General features: G+C 39.6%; 1 non-coding gene across 1 annotated transcript; it reads right to left on the reverse strand.

The window, feature by feature from the left end:
• Nucleotides 1–13,706: 13,706 nt before the first annotated feature.
• On the reverse strand, nt 13,707–13,860 carry LOC122790208. The gene has a single exon (XR_006362966.1). It is a non-coding gene; the product is annotated as a 5.8S ribosomal RNA (ribosomal RNA).
• Nucleotides 13,861–14,173: the final 313 nt, after the last annotated feature.

A 14,173-nucleotide genomic window follows, 5' to 3' on the forward strand; every position in this document is an offset into this window, starting at 1 on the left:
AGTCTTTTGCTCCTTTTACTGCCGAAAACACTCTTTTTTTGGAGCCCTCTTCCTGTGAACCAAGTTGGTTATCTCTGTTCCTAGCAGTGTTTCTGTTGTCAGCATAATCAAGTTCATCTCCACAAGCATTTTGTTGGTCTTTTTGATCTCTTAAAGCTGAACCAGCACAAACTACTGTCTGGCTATAACCCTTTTATTAACACAATTTAAATATGCAGCATTATTTTTATAGGCCTCAAAGTCTCTGGAAACCTTTTTAGCTTTCCTATTAGCTAGAATCCATTAAAAAATTACAGCCTGTTGCAGTATATATTTAAATTTACTACTAAGTTCCACTATCTTAGCCAGCAAGCCTTGCATAGTGCGGTCAACCTTAAGTATTTCATTTCAGACTTCTATGATACTTTTCCTATTATGGTCAATCAATAATTGAATAAATTTAAACCCAGCCTGCTTGAAAAAGACTGTCAAGTTGTCAAAAAATTCAACAGTCTTAGCAACACCTTTGGGGCACTTAAAAAAAACATGGCCTCTTCAGAACAACCTTTAAATCAAGGGACCTTTCAAGCACTAGTGCCCGGTATTTTTTAAGTAACCTTTCCAAGTTACTTAACACTATTTTAAACTCATTTCTAAGGTTGCTCACATTACTATCTATATGGTTAATTTGAGTTCCATCAAATGGATCATGGTTATAGTCCAGTACAGCCTGAGTGTCTTTAAATAAAACATTTCTATTCTCACTTTCAATATTCTTTCTATGTTCTTTTTCAAAAACAGTTATATTCAAGTCTTTGTCTGAACTTAAGGAACATGCCTTAAAGCCAGCCCCAGACTGGAGGATTTTTAACAGACCTTTAATAGTTCCTTGCATTCCATTGGTGTTACGTATCAAGTCCAGTATCAAATCATTTCCTTGACCAGATGGTGTAAGATTAATGGTCAATTCAAATAGCGGGTCTTCACTAGAACAAGCCATCATAGGGACCAAACTAAAAGCAAAAATCAAAATAGACCCAAACAACCAGGTAGAAGCAGAAAAAAACAAAAGGAAATCCATCAAGGACTTGTAAAACCAAAGACCACCAGCTGAATTAGCAGTAAAAAGTTTATAATTCACTTTTGTCAAAGGACTTCTTCAGAACAACTAAAACTTAGTAATAGCACACTTTTATACCATCAGCATTCATTAAACAATTGAACAACATCATTATTCAATCAGAATACAAATCCATCTTAAAGTAGCCCTTCCCTAAAACCATTACTGACTTACATTGAATATTTAAAAACATAATTAAACAATTGAGCATACTTTAATTTCCTTTTAACATTTTGTTACTTAAAAAATGTAATGTTTATAGTCTCATTCAAACCTCAGGGTTTATCTGCATATAATTTCATTTGCCATATTGTGGTCATGGTCCTTTGGTTTTACAACTCACTCTTTACACGGGTTACTCACTCTAAAGACCTTAATCAGGTATTTGACATTGATAAAACCTCCTGGAGGGACAGATTTATCTCCCAGAGGTTACCACACCTTTGGGACAGACTCCTACTTCATGTTAACAGAATACCTCTTTGGCCCTCTTCAAATGTAACGTGGAAAGTTGGATGGGTGACCATAAATTCACCCTGGGGGCTCCAACTGTGTCCTCTTGACAGGCATACTAGTTGCTGATCATGGAAGGATAAGAACTTGGCTAGGATAGTAAAGGCCCTAGGGCCATTAGCCTAGTAACTTTCTATGATCCTATGATTCTATGAGAAGTGAAAGAGGCAAGCTTTTCATCAAAAGGTGTGTGTGTGTGTGTGTGTGTGTGTGTGTGTGTGTGTGTGTGTGTGTGTGTGTGTATATATATATATATATATATATATATATATATATGTGTTTTTAATTCTGCTTATAAATGTAAGTTGCAGCCTAGTTACCAGTATGGTGATACTTTCATGTACTTCTGCTTTTTGCCCACTTAACTGTTTGCATTGTTTTAGTTTGTTCAGGGACCATAGTTTTGCAGCTTCATTTGTAGTTGTGTGAAGATTGTGCATTACTGACAGATTTTAGCATTGTTCATGCAGTGTACTACATTTCCATTTCTATAGGCAGAATTATCTGTAAAAGGTGCCTTTTGTATTTTTAACCTAGCCTCAAAAATGTTGTAGCTTCTTTTACATATGTAGCAGAACTATTATCTACTGCCAGATTTGAGCCACATTTAGTCATGTATTCCAGCCATACTGGTAAAGTAATGTATAGTCTGGTGCCTTAATCTGTGGTGGGATTACAATAGTTGCAGTATTATGAATTCTGCTCCAGTATTTCTTTTTTAGTACATTTTATGGCTGAATATACCATCTTAAAGTTGCTTTGCAGTGCCTTTCTGTTTACGTTGCTGCTTTTCTTCCCTATTTTTTTCAACCTGTCCCTCACCTACTGAGGCATTAAGCTAAAAGATGCTAGAATTCCAGCCTTAGGATTTGAGCTCTAGTTTTGGCTTTATTTGATCTGATCACTCCGTAGCAGTTCTAGTTATATTTGGTACAGAGCTAAATCCACCTCAGGTCTTTTGTTAAAGACTTTGACAGCTGTGGAATACAAGTTTCATCAAAAGGGAAGAAAACATATTTTTATTTAATTTCTGCCTAATTATATGGAGTCATACTTTTAGTGGCCTGTGTGGTGGGAATGTTTTGTACTTACCTGCTTTTTCTGAATTTATCTGTTTCCATTTATTTAGTTTGTTCGGGGACTATAGTCCTGTAGCTTCATTTGTAGTTGTGTGAAAATTGTGTATTACTGCAAGATTTTGGCATTGTTTATACATTAATACTGCACTTCTATTTCCATAAGTATAATTACATGCAAAAGGTACCTTTTTTGTATTTTGAGCCAAGTCTGGACAATCTTGTAGTTTCTTTCACAATTGTTTCAGTATTGTGGTCTACCACCAGAGTTGAGTCACATTTAGTCATTTATTACAACTTTACTTATACATGTTTCTGTTTTCTTGTGCTTTAATCTGTGGTTGGATTACAGTAGTGCCAGCATGGTGAATTCTGCCTCAGGATTTAGGCTTCAGTACTTTTATAGTTGTATATTTCAGCTTAAAGTTGTATAGCAGTTCTTTTTTGTTTGCCTTACTGCTGTTCTTTTTTTTTCTCCTTTTCTTTCAGCCTGCCCCACCACCCACTTAGGTATTACACTAAAAGTTTATGGAATTCTGACCACAAGATTTGAGTTCTAGTTTTGGCTTTATTTGATTGGATCACACTCCAGGAAGTTTACTCTTATTTATCACAGAGCTAAAATCACCCTGGGTCTTTTGTTCAAGACTCTGAGAGGTGTGAGATACAAGATTTCCATTAAAATGGTAGAAAACATCTTTTTTATTTAAATTCTCCTTAAATAGTTTAAGTTGCACATATAGTGATCTGAGTGGTTGTACTTTTGCACACATCTCTTCTTTTGTCCATGTAACTTTGTGTTTCTTTAGTTTGTTCTGGGATGTTAGTCTTGTAGCTTTAGTTTTGGTTGTGTGAAGATTGTGTATTGTTCCAAGATTTTAGCACTATTTATACATTACACTGCATTTCTATTTTCAAAGAAATAATTACATGTAAAAAGTAACTTTTCATGCATTTTGAAACCAGTGAGGACAATCTTGTAGCTGCTTTCAAGGTTGTAGCAGGACTGTAATATATTGCCATATTTGAGTAACATCCAGCCCGACTGTTACATTTCTTAAAAGTGTGGTGCCCTAATCTGTGTTGTGATTACAATAATGGCAGTATCGTGCTCCAGTATTTGTGCTTCAATACCTTTTATAGCTGAATATATACCCACTTAAAATAGCATTATAGTGCCTTTCTGTTTACATCGCTACTATTTTTTCCTAGTTCTTTAAGTCTGATGCAGGGGGCATTAAGCTAAAAGTTTCTGGAATTCTGAACACAGGGCTTGAGCTCTAGTTTTTGATCTACTTGATTGGATCACTGTGTAGCAATTCTACATTTAGTATAAAGTTAAATCCATACCATATGTTTTGTTCAAGACTCTAATATGTGTGAGATACAAGCTTTTCATTAAAAGGAAGAAAAATATTTTATTTAAATTCTGCTAAAATATTTTATGTTGCACTTATAGTGACCTGTGTAGTGGTACTTTTATGTGCTTACCTCTTTTTCTCCATTTATCTGTTTGCATTTTTAGTTTGTTCTGGGGCCATAGTCTTGTAGTTTCTTTTGTAGTTGTGCTAAGATTATGTATTGCTGCATAATTTTAGCATAGTTTATACATTTATCTGCACGTCTGTTTCCATGGGTAGAAGTACATGTAAAAGGTATGTTTTTTCTGTATTTTGCACCAAGTCTGGATAATCGTGTAGCATCTTTCTAATTTATGGCAGGACTGTGGCCTACTGCCAGATTTGAGCCATATTTCATCATTTATCATAGTATTTCTGTTAAATTTCTGCATAATCTGCTGCCTCAATCTGGTCAGATTACAGTAGTGGCAGTATTGCGAATTCTGACTTAGGATTTGTGCTTCCATACTTTTTATAGTTGTATGCATATCATTGCTGGAGCCTTCCTGTGTCCTGGCAGAGTGCTCTTCAAATTATCTGGAGATATACAGAGATGAGTATATTTTTCTGGCACTTCAGAGTTGTGTACTGGTAATTGTTGTTTGACTAATTTTATATCATTGCTGGCTGACTTCAGAGTTGTGTACTGTTATTTTTGTTTCACAGTATAGTTTTTCAGATCTCTGCTGAAGGTGTTGGTTTTCCCATACCCACCCTTCCTATTCCTGTGTTGTTGTTTAAATTTGGAGGCTTTTGCAGTTGCCCGGACACTCTCCCCAGTCCCATCATCTCTCTATCTCATTCTACCTAATAGAATCCTTCTGCACTTGTTTTTAGTCATTTTTAATTTAATTGCATTTTTTAAACTGTTTGGTATAACATTGCTACATAATCAAGTGTGCTAGCTTGCACTGCATTTGAATTGTTTTGGCTGCTGTTTTACCTACTTTTCTGTAGATATATATATATATATATATATATATATATATATATATATATATATATATATATATGTATATTTATATATATAATACCTTTCCTGTAAATAGTGTAGTCCAGATTCAGATTTGCTGTATCCAGGACTATATGTAAGCTTCTGAGCCCCCCCAAGCTTTCTGTGTTCGAGGGAAGCCTTCTAACTTATCAGTGGGATGGCTTAGCATTAGGTAACCTATCTACCACATAAGGAGTGGTTCTGGCCCAGAAATTATAGTTATTGACCATTTGGGCAGTTTTTCCATCTCTCTCAACAAAAGCCCACATTTGCACTTGTTTCCCCCCTTTCCTGTAACTAGTTTAGTCCAGATCCAGATTCTTAGTTTTAGCACTTAAATTTGATTACTCGTGATCAGCACTTGCTCAGAACTTGTAAGCACTAAATAACCTACTAATTACTACAGCACTCAACCTTCCTCATTACCTAGAGGAAAACAGTTTTGGTACTTACTTTCTTCACTTGCTTAGAAAAAAAACAGCTCTTGTACTCACTTTCCTCACTTGTCTAGAGGAAAATAGTTTTTTTATTCAGGCATGTCCAAGGGTCAGCTCCCAGTGTTCTCTCCTGTCTATCTAATGAATCTGGGCATCTTGGGGCAATGTAGAAATTGCCTCATGTACACAGACAACCCTCTCTTCCTACCAGCCAACACTACAACCTGTGAGAGATGCACTTATCTAGCCAAACTGGAGGTAAAGCTCTCTCCAATCAAGACTGAACTTGACAGTTAAGAGGTGAAGGCAAACACTTGCACCACACCACACTCATCACATAGTCTCACTAAATCTACACCACCAAAAGCCACACATAGAAACACAAAAACATTCACGGAGGTTCCCAATAATAATCTGCTCAAGCAACAGAGACCTCCAAAGCAGAAATGCAAGCAACCTCCAGCCCTCAACACAACGCAAATGACACATAGCCCACAGACTCAGTGTGCTACTCAACCACAGCCAATAAGGGAAAACAATGTACCCGACACACTAGTCATAGTTGACTCTATAGTCAGGCACACTGATGTCCCACTAACCAGGCTAAACAAGGAGAAGGTTACTGTCAGCTTCCTGTCAGGTGCCAGGATCCACCACATAACCATGCACTCAGGCCACTCCACAACAAGGAAAAATATGGCTCTGTCATTGTCCATGTTGGTGTGAAAGACCTGAGATGTACCTCCCCGGACTACATGAAAAGAGACATGGAAGAGCTCTCCGATCTTGTAGCCCAGGCAGGTATGACCCTAGCCCTGAGTAGCATTCTGCCATCACACAGAATGATGCCGCAGTACAAGGACAAAATGATTGACTTCAACAATTGGCTAAGCTTCTGGTGCCAATCTAAAGGGATCCAGTATCTGTCTGCCTGGAATGACATGGTCGACAGACCATGATGCTTTGCCAGAGATGGCGTGCACCTGTTACCCCTGGAATTCCGGATACTGGCTAAGGTTCATGCCGCCCCTATAGCGCCTTTTTTAGGCAAGGTTCAAATGACAAATTCACAACCGTAACAGGAACAGGCAGGCAAAAACTGAGGGTGATGCTACTCAATGCTAGAAGTCTAAATCTCAAAATGCACTCACTCGAGGCACTCCTTAAAATGGAGAGCATTGATATCTGTGTAGTGACTGAGACCTGGTTTAAGGCTCTAGAGACCACCCGTGCACTACCAGGCTATAACTCATACCACACTTTTCGGCCATGGAACCTTGACCGGAACACCAAAGGTGGAGGTGTGTCCATATTCATTAAGGATATCCACACCTCCAGGCTAGTTGCTCAGCATAATGCAGCCGAGGTTATCCAAGTGCAACTAACTCTGGGCAAAACTGCAATCCAAATTGTAGCTTGCTACAAATCACCCACCATGCCCCAGGATTCCCACTCCTTTTTTCTTGATGTACTGGAAAATATTAGGGTTCAACCAAACACCCTAATAATGGGTGATTTCAACTACCCCACCATTAACTGGGAAAACTACTCATGTACCAACTCCTTCGCGCAATGCTTTCTGGAGTTCAGAAACTCCAATGCCCTGGATTAACTTATCCACACCCCCACCAGGGGCAACAATATCCTAGATCTAGTCATTACCAACATGAGTGACCAGTGTTCCACACCTGAAGTCAACGCCTCATTGATCTGATCCAACCATAAGCCAATTTCCCTAGATATCCACATCCTGCACCCACCCCTTATTAAGGAAACCATGGTAAAAAGTTTCTCCAAAGCCAACTTCAGGCTTCTTAAGAGAGAAGTGGTGAACTTCATGACACCCATGCAGATGGACAATACAGTTACGACTACTGAATCCTACACAGTTGCACTTTATAAGCACTTACATGAGTGTATGGATCGTGCTATCCCAAACAGAACCAAGATGCTATCCTCCAAACAAAGGAAGCCAATCTGGTGGTCCCCTGCCATAAACAAACTGTACAACAGAAGGAAGAAACTGTTGCAAAAGAGAGTAAAATTCCATGAGTGGAGGAGCTCCCTGGTCAGCCTCAGTAAGAAGCTGCTATCCCTGATAAAATCCTACAAAGCTAGTTACGAAAACATAATCGCCACTGATTCTAAAGACAGCCAGAAAGCATTCTATAGCTATGGCAAGAATCTCAATGGCAACACTCAGATCTACTCTGAGTTACAGAACAATGGCACTAAATATACAGACCCAACTGATATGGCCAACATCCTGGCAGATAGGTTCAGTGCTAACTTTATCCCCCTCTCACCCCCTAAAAAGCCCATCTCTATACTGGAAGAATGCAAAGTTCCTGTAATCATGGCTGCACAGGTAAAAGCCACACTCTCCAAAGCCAAGAACACAGCATCCATGGAACCAGACAACATCCCAGGCTGCAGTCTACATGAACTACAGAACGAACTGGCACCCATCTAAGTACCATGTTCAATCATAGCCTCACCTCAGGCTTTGTGCCTGCTGAATGGTGCACAGTGATGGTTATCCCACTCCACAGGGGGGGGAGCCGCCACGGACCCCGGGAACTACTGCCCCATTAGCCTGATGAGCCTGGTCTGCAAGGCCATGGAACGTATCATCATGGAACTTATAAACAAAGACATTGTTAATTTCCAAACTCTAGACCCCACCCAATTTGGGTTTGTAAAAGGCAGATCATGTCTCCTAAACCTGATAGACTTCTTTGAAGCAGTCACCAAAGCCATAGACAAGGGTAAGGTGGTTCACACAGCCTATCTAGATCTTGCCAAGGCTTTCAAAACTATCCCCCACTCTGGCATTATAGATAAACTCACTAAACTAGGTATAAATCCCTATGTCACAAGATGGGTTGCCAACTGGCTCAGTGACAGAACCCACACTGTGAAAGTAGCAGACTCCAAATCCGACTTCAGACCAGTGACAAGTTGAGTAGCATAGGGTTCAGTCCTGGATCCTCTCCTGTTTGGTATCTACTTCTCTGAAGTACAGGCTAACACAGAATGTTTTTGGCTAATGAAGTTCGCAGATGACTGCAAACTAGGAGCCATAATCGAAACTCCTAATGATGTGGACATCCTACAAAAGGGCCTCACTGAGACAGATGTCTGGTGTCAAAACCATGGTCTCAAGCTCAATGCCAAAAAGTGCATTGTCATCCCCTTTGGTAAAAACTTTGTACCCATGAGCTACAACATAGTCGGTAGTATACTTGACACCAAAAGTATGATAAGAGACCTTGGGACACAGGTGGACAATAGTCTCTCCTTTGATAATCACATTGCCACAGTAGTCAGGAAATCCTTCTATGTGGCACACCTCATCACAAAAGGTTTCTCATCCAGAAAAAAGAGGTCATTGTTGCCCTCTACTCATCACTCATTAGATCCATTATATAGTACAACGCCCCTTTTGGTATGTACCCCACAAGACATCTACAACAACTGGAAAGGCCACAGAAATACCTCACAAAGAGGATTACCAGTCTCAAACAGATGCCCTATGCAGACCGTCTCAAAAAACTCCAGTTTTACTCCATCGCATATCGCCTACTCAGAGGTGATCTCTGCCTAACATACAAAGCTATGTCAAACCCAGAGTTGTTGGACATGCTCCACTTAAAGAAAACCCAATCCCTCAGAGCTACACACTCTAGGGACATAAACCTTGTCACCACAATAAACAGAACATGCCGACAGGATAGATTCCTGTCCCAGAGTCTTCCCATACTCTGGAATAAACTACCTATCTATATCAAACAAAGTTTCTCATTAGCACTCTTCAAGAAAAATATCAATGATTGGATGAGAATTAGGAAATTCACCTTAGGGATCACCTCTGTGGCTCTGCTCAACAGTGGCACAGGAAAATAGTTTTCTTTGGTGGCAAAAGCCAGGTTACCTTTTTGGCTGGGCTTGCAATAGGCCCGATGGCCGATAGCCTAGTACCTCCCTGTGAACATATGGACCTATGTACTAGCTTAAAGTTGCATGACAGTGTTTTTCTGTTTACCTTGCTGATGTTTTTTTTTTCTCCTGTTCTTTTAGCCTGCCCCATCCCTCACAGACACATTAAGCTAAACACTTCTGAAATTCTAACTACAGGAATTGAGCTCTAGGTTTGTCTTTATTTGATTTTATTTGATTTAATCACTTTAGCAAGTCTACTATATTTAGCACAGAGCTACAGTCACCTCTAGTCTTTTCTTCAAGACCGAGAGGTGGAAGATAGAAGCTTTTCATCAAAATGAATATTTAATATTTAATTATGACTAAATATTTTAAGTTGCACTTATAGTGACCTGTGTGATGATATTTTTGTGTATTCCCCTGCTTTTTTATATTTATTTGTATGCATTCCTCTAGTTTGTTCTGGGACATTAGTCTTGTAGCTTAATTTATAGTTTTGTGAGTATTGTGTATTACTGCAAGAGTTTAGCATTGTTCATACATTATAATGCACTTCTACTTCCATAAGTGGAATTACATGTGAACTTTGTTTTGTATTTGCAACACAGTCTAAATGTCTTATAACATCTTTCACAGTTGTGGCAGGTCTGTCATCTACTGCTTGACTTGAGACATATTTTCTCATATATTACAACATTGCTGGTTAATTTCTGCATAGTATGTTGCCTTAGTCTGTGTTAGGACTGCAGTAGTAGCAATATTGTATACTGCACTCCAGCATTTGTGATTCAGTATTTTTTATAGTTGTATATATCTGCTTAAACATTTACTCCAGTAATCTGGTGCCTTAATCTGTGGTAGATTGCAGTAGTTGCAGTATTGTAATTTCTGCTCCAGGGTTTCTGCTTCAGTACTTTTTATAACTGTATACACCAGGTTAAAGCTACATTATTGTTCCTTCCTGATTACATTGCTACTATTTTTCCCCTGTTCTACTACCCCCCCAATGAGGCATTAAGCTAAAAGTTTCAGAAATTCTAACAACAGGACTTTGCTTTATTTGACTGGATCTCTCTCTAGCAAGTCTGCTATATTTAGCATACAGCTATATCCACCCATCAACTCTTGTTCAAGACCCAGAGAGGTGTGAGATACAAGCTTTTATTCCAAAGAGAGGAAAAATAGTTTTATTTAAATTCTGCTTAAATATTTTATGTTGCATTTGTAGTGACATGTAATGGTATTTTTGTGTGCTCTGCGTTTTTTTCCATTTATCTGTTTGCATTTTGTTAGTTTGTTTTGGGATCATAGTCATTTGTAGCTGTGTGAAGATTGTTCCTTATGTGTAAAATTCCTGCATTTTATAGAGTAGCTGCTCTACTGCTCTTTTTTTAAATGTCTCCAATTTTTTGGGTTTCTAATACCATGATGGGAATGGACCCCGTTCCTAAGTCAAAGTATGATTAACATTCATGAAATTACTATTGTTTCAGTCTTTGATGTCAGCCAGAAGTGTTCTTCGCAGTACCTGAAATGTGCCCAGTAATGCGTCCTGCAATTCTTACAGTTATATGTATATATACTACCGAAATATGACTAAATTATTTTTACAAGACACGTTGCTCATACTACTGTTGGAACTCTTTGGGTATCTTTCTTCCACATTGCTCTCATTTCTGCTTGAAAATCCTGTTATTTTATGACTTTATGTCTCTCTGTACGCAAGACACTGTAGTCACTGGGTGTAGTGATTTCAATGATCAATGCTACTTTTGTCTTCTTTTCATGGACCACTATACTTTCTTTTCTCGCATCTATCTTTTGAACTGTTGGCAATGGGTGATCCTATGTGATGCAGACATAGTAATTTTTATGATGCATTGTGGCTCATGTTTCCAGTGTTTTTCAGCCACTTCAGTACCACAATGTTTGCAAAATCCCCAGTGCAACAGTCTTGCCACATTATTATGCCTTTCAGTATACAGTCCTTCTGCCATTAGTATGTCACAACTAGCAACAAGATGTACGACTGTTTCCAGTTCTGTTTTACAAAACCTACATTTGTCTGTTTCACATGTTCATTGGACTTTGTAAACCACGTGTATGTAGCCCACTATCTTGGGCCACCAATATTAACCTTTCAGCTTTTGGTTTGAATTTGCATTTCCTTAACTATTCCAGCATTTGATCATGATCAACATGAGGTTCTTCCAGGGGTTTCAGTACTTGCAACAATATTTATGCATTTTCCACATTTCTTGCCTTCTCATCTGATCCTTCACCTTATATTCTTTCTTTTGTATTTTGGCACATTCAGTTGCTGGTTGATATTTATCTACTTCTGGTTTGATTTTCATTCACCTTGGTGCAGATATGCTTCTGCTAGATTAAGCAGGGAAGTCATCTTAGATTTATTCTCCTCAGGTTTCAAAACTTTTACTATGTTTGGGTTGTGTGATGTCAACAGATATATGCGCAGTCCCATGACTGCAGATCTATACAAGTAATCAATTTCAAGGAGGTCCATACCTCCTTTGGAAAAGGGAATATATAATCTTGGTATGCACTGATTTTTATAAAACATTTGATGAGCATGAAGTATCCTTCTTGTTTTCTCACCTAATCTATCCAACACCTTTTGGGGTCAGTCATTCACTCCAAAACTGTAAGTTAGGACAGGAAGAGCAAATTGGTTTATAGATTAAATTTTGTTCTTAGATGCAACACTATTTTCAAAACTATTTAAGTCTTCTAAAATATTCCTTACCAAGTTTTATTTGCATTTGTTCATGTTTTATTGTTGATCATTCATCATTTCCCCTCTTACTCAAGTTCTTTTACATAACATTCTTGTCCCAAACTGATGTTTTCTTGGTGCTGCAGCTTTCCTGCTTTAAAGGTTGCTTTTGCACATTTATCAAGACCAAATGAAATTCTTATATCATCTGAAAAAGTTTTGACTAGTTGCAGTTGTGCTTTCACCTCCTCATCTGATGAGTTATACAGTTTTAAATCATCAACAAAGAGAAGATGAGACGTCTTTACACTTTGTTGTTTTCTAGGAGCCAGATTATTGCCATGGCCTAATCCGTTAAGTAGATAGCTTAATGGGTTAAGGGCAAAACAGAATAGCAGTGGTGATGTGGAGTCACCCTAGGCTATCCCCCTTTGATTTTTTATTGCTGGAATACTAATTTGTCCTTTATCACAACTTAATTGCAAAGTGGTCTGCCAGTGTTTTATAGTCACTAGCAATTGTTTTATGGTCACTGTAATGTAATCAACCCTGGAGCTATAATAGCACACCACCACAGAGGAAGTGCGCTTGACTCTGGCCAGCAGGCCCAGTAATGGTCCCCCACCCCAGGAGGGGGAGGGGGAGGGGGATCCACCTCATCTGGGCAGATGACCTGGCTGCCGAGTTGAATCCTCCAGATGAACTATGTGGACGTCACCCATTTACCTTTGAATGGTTTCATGCCCTCTTGAAGTCTCTCTTCAAAGATATTTTCAACTTTCTGTTATGGTACTTGTCTCCTCTCATTCTCATGCTGGTGTTTAGCCTTAGATGGAGTCTACCACCCACTTTGAGTTGCATTCACAAACAACCTGACTCTAGGAAAATCTGATCCCGATGCACTGGGGCTGCCACCAGCCTCACACTGTCCTCGGGCTGTGCCTCGATCACAAGGACTTGGGCCCCCTAGGCAGCCCCAGGGAGATGGACTTCCATACACCACATTTCCTTGCACCTGTCACCTGGGCAGGGATTTAATGCTTGACTGTTTCCTTTTCACTCACTGTTAATCATGGAATCCTGGTTAGTTTTTTTTCCTCCGCTTAGTAATAATCTTAAATTTGGTGGGTTGCCACATCTGATCTGAGGTCACTTTCCAACCATGGTCATGGGGGATGGGGGTCCTGGTGATGGAAGGACATGCCTCCCCCCTGGCCCACACACTCACTCCCTGCCACCGGACTCCGGTTGGCAAAGCAGATACAACCCAGCCCCGGGAGGGCAGCTGAGTGAGGATACCACCTACAGCCTCCAGGGTGGGCTGAACATGCACTTCTGCACTCCCATCAGCGGCACAGACATGCTTCCCACCTTGGGAAGGTGGAGACTCCTCCCTTCCATCCATGTCTAACTGTAGGGGGATGGGAGGTCCTAAATGGGCTCCCTTGACTCCCTGGGCCAGGGCCTCACTGGGGGCAGGCCACCCCCAGGTGTGATGGAAGGCACAACAGCCCTCAGACAGGCATAGCCCCAGGAGTAACCCATGGCTACAAAGTGCATTTGAAGTATCTATGATCAATGTGTCCTTCAATTCACATTAGTTCTCACAGCTAGCTGTGTTCTTCATCGACACACAAGCTGAGTGATCCACCACTCAGAGTCATGCATTTCTCACTCAGTCGCCGAGTGCACTATGGACCAGACTGTGTCGCAACAGGTGATGAGCAGGTGAGGTTTCATGGGGCATCGTCATGGGCGCCCGTACCTGTATTACTGCTCTTCTTTTTCTGTAAGTAGAATCCCATGTAAATGTAGTCTTTTTTTTGTATTTTCAACCCCCTCTGGACAATTTAAAAAAAATCTTTCACAGTTGTGACAGGAGTGTCATGTGCTGATAGATTTGTGTCTCATTTAGTCATTTCTGACAGAAATACTGGTATATTTCTGCATAAAGTAGTATTTTTGTCGATGGTAT

Source organism: Protopterus annectens, chromosome 15.part0 (genome assembly GCF_019279795.1).
Source record: "Protopterus annectens isolate FY-2018-M chromosome 15.part0, PAN1.0, whole genome shotgun sequence".
Lineage (NCBI taxonomy): Eukaryota > Metazoa > Chordata > Ceratodontiformes > Protopteridae > Protopterus > Protopterus annectens.